This window comes from Pinus tabuliformis, chromosome 1_2 (assembly GCF_031772625.1).
Source record: "Pinus tabuliformis cultivar Carrire ecotype Pingquan chromosome 1_2, CPIR1, whole genome shotgun sequence".
NCBI classification, from domain to species: domain Eukaryota; kingdom Viridiplantae; phylum Streptophyta; class Pinopsida; order Pinales; family Pinaceae; genus Pinus; species Pinus tabuliformis.
This window is the reverse complement of record NC_142298.1, coordinates 990582044-990593791: the sequence shown is the minus strand read 5'-3', so window position 1 is coordinate 990593791 and position 11748 is coordinate 990582044. Positions and strand designations below refer to the sequence as shown.

Genomic DNA, 11748 nt, shown 5'->3' with positions numbered 1-11748 from the left:
TCCCAGAACAATGCATAGCTAGCAGGCTGCAACAAGGCGAGAGGCACAAGTGTTTTGCATAATGCTAGGTGGTAGAGAGAGGTGTGCAATGGTGCAAGATGCATGGAGATGTTGCAGTAGCGCAGATGTCAGAGAGGGAGAACTTGTCATTAGTAGGTAGAACTTCAACATTAGAGTATGTTCCTAGCCCAACAGAGTGGTCATTTGGGAGTGTTTTTGTTCCAAGTGTTGTTGGAGCAAGTGGACCAGGTAGATGAGTTGCATGGAGAAAATTCCAGAGTTACTGGATCAGGTTAGAGAGAAAGCCTTTCTTGTTGAGAGGCAGTGTTGAAAAATGTACAACAAGAAGTGTTAAATTTAGAATGTGCTAAAAATAGACCTGCTAAAAGTAGGATGTCTAAAAATAGCAGTTTGGCCAGTGAGGTCATTGGCCACCTTGGGTGAGAGGTGAAACTGCTAAAAATAGAAAGTTCTAAAAATAGCATTTTTGGGTCCCTTCCTATTTATAGCAGTCCCTAGTTTCTTTATAGAAAGTAAAATTAATTTTGGTCTTAACAGCAGTTGGAAATATCAATTAATTAATTCAGTTGAGCTAATTAGTTAAGGAAATTCGAATTTGAAGTCTTTGTGAGATCATGCAATTATTTTCTCCCTTGATTTAGGAATTTATCCCTTGATTAAAGAAGATAAGATTCAGTTCTATAATGAGAGAATCCGTGACTTAGTTTAACTTAGTCAAGTCCAGTTAGATTATTTTAACAAGTTGTTAAAATAATAAAATATAGTTTGTTAATTCTTGCATGCATGTGACAACTATTATTTTAGATAACTGAGGATTCACTCATGGATAACGGTTGCATGTCAGTTCTCTCAGAGACCTAGTTGAGATCAGATGTGGGACAATTTACTATTAGATGCTTGGATATTTCTAGTAAGTATTCCTTGCATGGGGAAGGATCTATTATAGGAGATCGGAGGACGTGTGGCCTATATATTGAGGCCTAGGTAGTCCATGATTTTTATCTTCTGATTGAAGATCATCAGAATCTTCTGATTACAGAGGGAGGAGGATATCTTAAGTGCTGATTCTTTTTGTATTGTGAAGAGGATTTCCACTTGATTGATAATACATGGTTGGGGTTTTATGCTGGTGCTTTCCCTTGGATATATCTTGTGTTATGTGTGATTGATTCATTCTTATCAGTTATATGTGTTCGTATTGATGTTGCTCATGGTTAATTGAGCTTCCGCTAAATTGTTTGTAGAAGTAGATCAAGTGTTCTGCTTTAGTATATTGCATTACGAGGTGATCTACAGATGGGAAATTTCCACATGGTATTAGAGCTAGCTTATTTGTAGAAAAAGTTCTACATGGTATCAGAGCTAGCTGATTTATAGAAAAATTCTATAAAATTCTACACTAACAACTTGAATGACATGTTTTACACCCACATATATGTTGACTGAATCAATCAAATCACCAAGAAGTTCAACATTCCTGACCTGGATAGAGCCATTTACATATTTTTTGAACATGGTACTTTTGGTGTAAGACTAGAAAACCAAGTAGGGCCAGATTTAGTTCTTCTCTGTCCACCCCTCTAGCTCAATGAATTGAAGTTTTCTCCTTGAATTGTGAATTGTTTGTAAGACCTCTTTCATGATTTGAACTACAACTAACATATCAGTGTTTAACATGTGCCTAGGGGGTTTGAAGCCCATGCTAGAAATGGAAATAGCATTATCATTGCCACATAAAATGATGTTGCATGGTAGCTACTACTTGTAGGTTGTTATCTTGTTCAGTTTGTCCATTCTTTTAAAAACCATATTGTGCATTGATTGTGGACTTTTCTTTTCATTATCAAGTGTATTGGTTTTTCTTCATGTAATTATATTGTGACCTTACACTTGAACAAGTTAAGCTTTTCAATTCAGAAGTTTTTTGTGAAATATCATTTTCTTTTGGTACCTCCTACTCTTCCCTTGACTATATATGATGCACTTGTTTTTGGGCCTTGTAAAAAGTGTCAAAGCACACAAAGAATGTAAAGTGTGCATATTGAAGAAGTTGAGAATTGGTGGTCTATTTGGGATAACAAGAGATCACCTTAAGAATTCAATTAATTTTTGGATGGTTTTTTACAGTAGAAGTATCATTTAGTAAAACCATAGTTTTATCCTAAGGGTTGTTATTATTCACTTTCATATGGTGATGAAAATACAATTGATATTGAAGATTGCTCTAAATGTGAGAATGCAAGGCTTGTTTATGACTGCACCAATGAAAGTTTCCAAAAGCAACAAGAACAACCAGTTAGAGAGTGCCAGGCTTGCACATTTTCTATTGCACGTTGTGACCAGTGTGGAAGGTATATTGATTGTAGCGAATTTGAAGAAAAAATACTACACTCATGCTTCTCAACTACCAGGAATCTGAATAGCTTGCCTGTGGTAAATACACATTATCAGAATTTCAGCTTTACTTTGGGATATTACTTGTAATTTGGGCCCAAAATTGATTGTTTTGACCCTATCTCAGGGAGGTGTGGAAGACAAAGAAAACAAATCATTATCTTTGTGTGTTTTGAGGTGTACATATTAGTTTTCCTTACTTTGAGAATCAAAGGTCTATTGAGGACAAAAAATATGAAGAAATGCTATCCCAATTTTCATGATAAGAATAGAACAACAGTTTTTCCTTTGGGAGATTTTTTATAATGTTGGCTGATAATTTAGACCCTATGATATTACAATTTTTGTTTTTAGGCCTTGTTCATGAGAAGGCTATGAAACAATAAAGCTACACGTGGCTTGGTTGTATATAGAAGTAGACAATAGTTGTAAATTATCTACATTTATCGATCTGAAACAAAAAAGTTGTACAGGAAAATAATCTGATGGGTCAAAAGAGAGAAACAATGTCTACCTTCAAATATTGTGGTGTGTTTGTTGGGTTGTGATATGTTAGGTGGACACTATCATAGAGCTGCCCCACTTATCAGAGTATTGGAGTGGGGGCCATGGTAATGTCAGGACTAAACACAATCAGAAAGGTGGCTTACTTATCAAAATGGAGTGTTGTTTATGGTAATCTCAAGACCAGGATCATATTTTTTTAACAAAATCCATTCATTCATTTAAATAAGAAATGGGCAAGCCTAAATTACTTCTAATTTTTAGCTACTATTGTGGTCAATCAAAACCCAAAGGAAACAGGGGATCATAGTGTGCTTGTCCCACACATTAATATGCAATTGATCAACACTCTTGAACCATATTCTTGGAAGCTTCCCTATAACATCTGTCACAACCTGACATAATTTAGTAGAAAATGCGTTCACTCTTTTAAATAAGAGATGGGAAAGCCTAAATTACTCCCTTGGATTTTCAGTGACTGTTGTGGTCAATCGAAAACCCAAGGTAAACAGGGGATCATAGTGCTTGTCCCTGACATTCAGATCAATCCAAAATCCAAGGTAAACTAAGGATATAGTGCATCTCCCCAATTGTCCCCTATATTCATACAAATTTGAAATAAAGGGGAAGCAATCGATCATAGTCTTGTCTCCTACATTCATAGGAAGCTGATAAACACTCTTGAACCATGTTCTTGGCAGTTTCCCTTGAAAATGATAATCTCAAAAAATAACATTTGTCACACCTTAGCCCTCGGTGCCGGGAATCCATGCAACAATAAAAGCATCCACCAATGGAAGATAAGGTTCAATATGAGTGGCCTTCTAGATATTAAGATTACAAGGCATTTCAAAAAGCCACAAAGATTCTTAATCGTGTCACTTTTGCCCCTGGGAATGGTCAAATTAAGATTGTCCCAAAACATTTTTGCGTAAGGTGCCTCCCGAACAACCATAATGGCATATGAAAACCCTTGTACTTTGACATAGTTAACATCTGGATTTTTCTCATAAATCACTTCAGTAGAGGGGCTAAGAGTTGATTTGATTGCTTCAAGAATTGTAGTTCCTATGGTTAAGTTTCCACTTAATCGTTTCCATGTCATTCTCCATCCACCACACTGATAACCCAAATTATTAGGATGGGTCGCTGCAAAAATAACCTTGGAAGCATTCTTGTCCAAAGGGAGCAAAGGCTTGTTGGCCGACTACCCATTTTTCAACAAGACCAAAGATTTCCTAACAACTTCTCTTTCCAACTCCCTGTGTTCCTTGTTGCCAAGTTGGTTGGCTAGGCTTGGATTGGCCAGAGGATGCTCAAATAGCCCCATGGTGAATTTTACTCTCAATATTCTTCTAACCGCATCATTTATTCTAGTCACGGGGATCAAACCACTCTTGACTTGCGAAGACAGATTGTTAATAAAGTCTTTGAAATTGTAGGGAACCATCACCATGTCAATCCCTACACTCACACCATCAAAATTATCAAAGAGTAATTAGCAGAAGGTGGGCTAGTTATTCTATCAATACCTTGCCAATCTGAAATAACAAATCCCTTGAAGCCAAGTTGCTTCTTAAGAACATGAGAAACAAGAAAATAGTTAGCGTGCATCTTTCAACCATTCTAACTAGAACATGAAACCGTAACTGTGTGCACTCCTTTGGAAATGGTATCAAAATAGGTAGTCATGGGGATGTGCACCAATAATTTATAAATAATTACAGTGTTATTCTCATTGATACCCTCTCTTATTCCACCATCACCCAAAAAATGTTTAGCATAGGCTGCAACATTTGACTTTCGAGCTATGAAAGGCACACCATTCGTGGAATTGGTGGGAGGCTGCCCCTGCAGGCCAAAGATTATCTTTGTCATCGCCTTGGAAATTTTTGGATCCTTTATGTAGCTTTCATAGAAATGCCCCCATCAAGGATCTCTGCAAACAACAATACATGGGGAAAGTACATATTAAATGGGAGTAGCTCAAAATTTGAGACCTGTAGTAGCTCCTATTCTTCTAGCCAAATCAGGATCCCTGGTAGCTCCAAACCCTACATTGTGAGGGAAGATAGTATCCCCATAGACATTATTGTGGCCATGCACAACATCAATGTCGCATATCATAGGGATCTAAGGACGAGTCAACATGGAACCCTTCTGGAGCTCATCCACCATGTTCATCCATGTGGCCGGAGATGCCTTGGGTGTAGGAGTGCTACCTCCTCCACTTAGTACACTCCCAATGAAGTAACTTTTCATAACATATGTGGTGGCAATTATTATTTAAATCTATGTCATCTGTCTGATCTTCTCTTATAAAGTCATCTGAGCCAGCAAGTCCTCCACACAAGTAGTGATGGGCTAAGATGGGTCCTTTTACATAAGATATTCAATGGCTTCTGCACATCTATCGAAAACCACAACAAATAGCAACAAATACCACCTTGATCCATTTTTCTCTCCAAAAAGAAGATCCCTATACAACAGCCTGCCCATATGAACAAAGGCAAAGTGGGGATAACTATAGAAAAAAGGAAAGGAACTACAACCTGAGTAACCATTATGCCTATGAAATCCGCTAACCCAGATGAAACAAAGACCAAGATCATATTACACTGGTGCAACATGATGATTGGCTCTTGTTTTTTGGGCAACTAGAATAAATAATGATGTACATGATTAGGCCATTCACCCACAAACATCAATTCTATTGTATTCCAAAAAAAATCATTTGTATTTATATTGTAAAAATGTGAATTCTTTTGTACATATTTGGTGAGTCACCAAATTGAGAAATTGGAAAAATAAATAAATGACCATAAAGTTTTGTCTGAGATGTCTAGAATCTCATATCTAGATATCTAACTTTTTCTCTTCTCTACCAAGATGCTATATTGGTTGCTAGTTTGTCTTTTAAATTATGATAGTTTGATGCCAGGTTAAGGGAAGTGGAAGTTATAGTGAAAATGCTTCTAAAGTGTGAAGTTGCTTGGTATGTAGAAAATAATTTCCGTTGTTGGTTACTGAGATGCTGTGGTGGTTACTTTCTTATATTTTTAAAATTTGTGTTAGGGGTAGCGGGAAGACAAGATTGCTCAAAAAGTGAGTGTGATAAGTGGATTTTTTTTTTCTCTCAAAGTAAACAAAGAAGCTTATTGTTGAAAATTTTAATATTGTAGTCTATTTTGAGGGGTTATTGGAAAAATTGAGAGAATTTTATAGTTAACTCTCTTGGGAGTAATATGGATAAGGATGCTATTATTTCTGGGCTAGCATGAATTGTTTGGAGGTGGAACTTGAGGATTTTGACAAAGAGACTGCTTGCTTCAAGGAAATATATTAGGATGTTAAGAAAGGAAAGGTTGGAACGAGGATAAATTGACATTCAGAAAAATAGTTGATTGTAGTGTTTAAGTATTATTAGAATGCCATTAAAAGAAAAAACATGCTACTCCTGTCGATCAAGTGACCGTTTATGAAAATCATGAACCTATAAAACTGAATGGACCATTTGAAAGAAGATCTAGCTAACCCACTCTACATGGGAACTATTTTTCCATGTTGGAAATCGTAAGCTATTTGTAATACGGGAAAGATGGAGATTTATTTGGAGGCTATGATGGTTTCTGGATATTATTCAGGTTTGGCAAGACAGTTAGAAGAAAGTAATTATTGATGGCAAGAGTGTCCCATAAAATGTGGGATAACTCTGGGAATATTTTCTTGCAAGGGGATATTTTATTTCATAATATTCTCATGAGGACAACCGGTCATTATAAATATTTCCCAAGTAATTATGGAAAAAGAAGGACTACGTTGGGAAGTGTGGACAGGTGCAAGGTACATCAAGTAATGTCCTCTGATTCTCCTTTCACTTCTAATCTGAGCCTGCAAGATCCTCCCTTAGTTGAAAATGTTTACAAGTACGTGTGTGACTCAATGAAAATTGAACAAGTAGTCATGAAACATCCCTTAAGTGATGGCATTTTAAATCTTACTTCAAGGTCTCAAGGCAATTTACAAAATTTGAGATCAGTGGTGTTTGAAAATTACAGATGTAATAAAGAAAGTTATAGATTTCAGTCAAAACTTGCAAATGTTGGTAACTTTCTTCGGTATGTAGTGTAATTGGAAATAGAAAATGTTCAAGAATGTAAGGTCAAGAAATGAGGAGTGTGCACTGATGCTACATTTTTACTCTTTTATCTGAGCCTACAAGACCTTTTGTCAGTTGAAAATGTTTGCAAGTACCTATGCGCTGCAGTTAAAAATGAACAAGTACACATGGAGTATCCTTCAAGTCAATTTCTCATTGATGATGCCCTTTTAAATTTTATGCAAGTTAAGATGTAGTTGTCAGTTGAAAAGTTGTGAAGAGTGGTACATGTCTTTGGTATGTGTTGTATTTGGTATTTTGAACATTCAAGTATTTTTTATTTCTAAATATAGATTGCATCTAGCTTGGCACATGATGGAATGGGAATAGTTGTTTTCAACCATTTTAGTTGTATGGTTTTCATGAAACAAAATTTTTCTTTAAGAAATGTTTTGAAATTGGGATATTAAATGGAGGTGTTTTCACATGATTTAATCCCCTAGGTCCCTTAAAATAAAATTTCATAGAATTGAAACTTTAATTTTTTTTAAACTTCATTTGGAAAAGAAACATTGATAACCTTACAAAATAGATTTTGGTCCTTTCTCTCATTTTCTCTTTTTGTGTTTCATCTTTCTCAATCACAAATAAAAATTGTTTATCAATTTTCCTATTTCGAATCTGAAGAACAAAGGGAATGCATTTCTTTGAAATTTATGTTGTATGGTTGGTTGCATGTAGTTTATGCTAATATTTTCTTCTTTGGTACTTGTTCAATTTATTTTGTTTCATCCATATAGTGTATTGATTGCTAATTTGTCTTTCTATTTATTGCATTTATTAGGGTTCATTTGTGTGCTTTAGTCACTAGTGTCATCTTATTCTTACTCTAGGAAAGCTCTATGATAGTTTGTGTGCAGTTTATTTTTTAAATACAACTCTATTGGTATCATGGTGCCCTGATTTTATATGATGCACTTTGTTTGTGGACTTTGTAGTTATATCTGCTAGGTAGCACAATTTTAAATGCATAATGCATTGTAGAAAAATGTCATAACATAGATCACATCACACCCAAACTAAAGAAGTTGAAATACCTTTTGGATGGTGGTTTACAATAGAAGACTCAGTTACTAAAATCAAGGTTTTATGCTAGTGGTTGACATTAGTTGGTTTCACATAATGATGAGTGTACAATAAATATTGATGTTTGTGCCAAATGTAGGAATGCAAGGCTTGTTTATGACAATACTATGGAAAGTTGACAAAATGGAAAGATCATACAATCAAAGAGTTGTTGGTGTTGTCCATATTTCTATTACTCTTGATGAGTGTGGAATGTGTATTTATGGTGGCAAATATGAACAACATTTTTTCCCTAAAATGTTTCCGTTGATTGCTGGGTTTCTTCTGGAATTTCAACTACCAAGAATAAGAAGAGTTTGGCTGTGGTAAATACACATTATTGAAATTTCAGATTTACTTTTGGCTATGTTAATTGTGGGCTCCTATTTGAGTAATTTAACCCATTTTTTTCCCAATGTTATAGGAAGAGGTCAATTAAAGAATGAATTCCTTAGCTTTCATTGTGTATTCAGTTTTACTTATTATGATAATCAAAGTGATACCGATTACAGGCACAACAAATATGGAGATATGTTCTTTCTATTTGCATGAGTAGTATTTGTAAAAAAATTGCTCATGAGAGTTTTGGGGGAATGTTTGTTGTGACTCGTGAGTTAGGGCCCTGTGATATGTATCACAAAAAAAATCATGCTTTTAGCCCTTATATTCATGAGAATTTTACTGAACAGTAAAGCTGCATATGACCTGTCTATATAATAGAGTTGCCAATAGTTGCTAATTGGGTACATTTATTAAAGTCACTCATTAAAAAATGTGCAGGAAGATACCAACATTATGGACCTAGATAAACAATGACTACAGGTGGCAGATGGCTTGGTCTATCATATTTTAAGGGGACATTATCAAAGAGATGCCTTACTTATCAAGGTAATGGGCTAGGACTTATGGTAATGCCATGATTAATATTAAATTACATGTGCATAAAATGATGATTGCCTTCTGTTTTCTGTTAACTAGAGAAAATAAGGTTGTCTTTGATCATGTTATTCAACCCCAATCATTAATTGTATTGTATTTCAAAAAGTCCCCAATTTGTATTATTACTGTAATTCTTTTGTACATATTTTCATGTTCTCAAATTGAGCAATTGGAAAAAAAATGTGACCATATAATTTTGATTGTTCAATCCAACTAAAATTTGAGTCTTGTTTTTTCTCTTAGCTTCTGTGACACTATATTGGTTTCTCTTATTTTGATAGTTTGGCTCGAGGTAAGGGAAAATAGGAGCTACAATGAGAATGCTTATAAGGGTTGGCTTGAAAATTGGTGGAGAGTTATTTTTGAGGTGGAAGCGATAAAAGTAATTGTTTCCATTTCTCAAGTTTAAAGCAAGGGTTTGAATTTTGTTCATCATCTAATTGTAAGATTTTTTTCCACACTTCCAATAATTCCATGTTCTTGTGTTGTAATACAAATTTATAACTTAGTTTTCCTTTCTGTTGAAATTATTTTTTATTTGACACTACTGGTGCATTTATAACTTCTTGTTGGATGTCGGGATATGATATACCTGTCATTATAAAGTGAAGAATGTTCAAGAAAGCCTATATTTTTTTGGAAACGTTTACTAAATTTCAACTTTGAATCAAAAAGCGCATAAATAACTTGCTAGTGTCAAGAATAATGAACGTCAACAATAAATCTGCTTCTGCTAATTGAAATAGCCTAAATTCCAACCCGTTCAGCACCCTTAACCACTTGAACAATGTGAGATTGTTTGTACCCTGCCAACCCCAATAAACCCAGAAGGGAACATGTTACAAGTGGGATTTGGACATTGGTGGGGAGGATAACAATGTTCCTCTTAACCACCCAAGCTAGCTAGGCCCAATTGACATATGGGTTATTATTACACATCTTTTAGCCTAGTTAATTATCTTCATATATGGTAATTTGTATACAGATTATATTGAATCATAAATTTGTATGTTCAACATTGGAGGGTCATTATCATGGGTTCATGTGATCATTATTATGTGTTCATGTGGTCTAGCGTTTTGGTATTTTCTGAGACAAAGTAAAGAAAATACCATTTATGGCCAAGTCTGTAATGCTTTATTACAGGCATCTCTTGAGAATTTTATTTGAGAAAGATTGTGGTTATTCAAATTGTAGTTAACAAAATTCATTTCAATACTCAAATTAATGTTCCCAATATATTTGTTCTCCAAGAAGAACAATATTAACAAGGATGCAATGAGAATAGTCCTATTTTGGTCACATTGGGAGCTTTAAATTGCCAACATTGCACCCCAAAAACCCACCTAACAGGATGCATTGAAGCAAGAAGTAATATCTTTCTGTGAATAAATTCAGAATAGTAGTTATGTGTTTTTTATTGTTGAATAAGTCATTCCCACAAAAATCCTAATATAGCAAGCCTTTTTAAGTCTTTAACTTGTTATAAATGACCCTTGTAGGGTTGTCAATGAGTTTTGGTATTTCATGCTCGTGGAGAAATTCAAGCGATGATGAATATCCATCATTATAACATTTTTTACTGTTGAATAAGTCATCCCCACAAAAATCCCTATATAGCAAGCCTTTTGAAGTTGTTAACTTGTTATTAATGACCCTTGCTCCCTTGCAGGGTTGTCAATGAGTTTTGATATTTCATGCTTGTGGAGCTATTCGAGAGATGATAAATATGATGAATAGCCATTATTACAACATTTTTTTCTGCCAATATGACTTTTGTTCATTTGTTCATGATGCACCTCCACAATAGATTTTCTATAGAGCATGTATTGCAAATGATCTCATTCCATGATTTCACCTATTATGGCCTAAACCACAACTTGTAGATATTCTTGTAGAATTTGGTATGGAACTCCTTTACACTCATGTGGCCTAGGGACATGTCAAATGGATTAACACTGAAATTCCCCTCATGTGAGATTACACATAACTACATCAACATTCTCTTGTGGCCTATTTGTACGAGGTTGTCTTTGTTTGGCCTGTTTGTACCAAACTGTCTTCATCTTGGCCTGGGATTTGAGTTCATAGATGGTATAATATGTTCTTGATAATATTCTCAGTGTTATTCATGTTTTGTGCTCTACAAATGTTGCAGGACTAGGGATTATATTGAATTAATATTAAGTCATATTGTCATTTTATATGGCTTCTAGATAGTCATGAGTTTGGAATTTTGTATTATTTTTCTGCTCACAACGTTTGCAATACATATGGTAATATATAGTTTGTTATCATTACAATATTCTATGTTTTTATTGTTGTCATGAAATTTGACTTTGACATTGAGATTGATGCTTTGTTTTCATATTATTGTTGCACTATGCACAACTTCTAATCATATTTTTTCTAGGAATTTGAGTTTTCAACTAATTTTTGTTGTGTGATACATACTTGTAATGAATTAATTTATGATTATTGTGAGTCTTTTAATCGTTTTTATAGTCCCATGAATTTTCTTATTGAATTTCTAATTTTCAATTGTTTTTCATGTTTGTAGTTTGCAATTTTCCATTAAGAATTTTGGAAATATTAACTAAATATGATAAAAACTTAGAAAGTACTCTTAGAAATATACTTCATGTGTAGGTTGTACCAACAAAATA

The 11748-nt window shown here is 34.5% G+C and overlaps 1 pseudogene; it reads right to left on the bottom strand.

The window, feature by feature from the left end:
- Window positions 1-3374: 3374 nt before the first annotated feature.
- LOC149209384 (uncharacterized) lies at window positions 3375-5483 on the bottom strand (annotated as a pseudogene).
- Between the last annotated feature and the right edge of the window lie 6265 nt (window positions 5484-11748).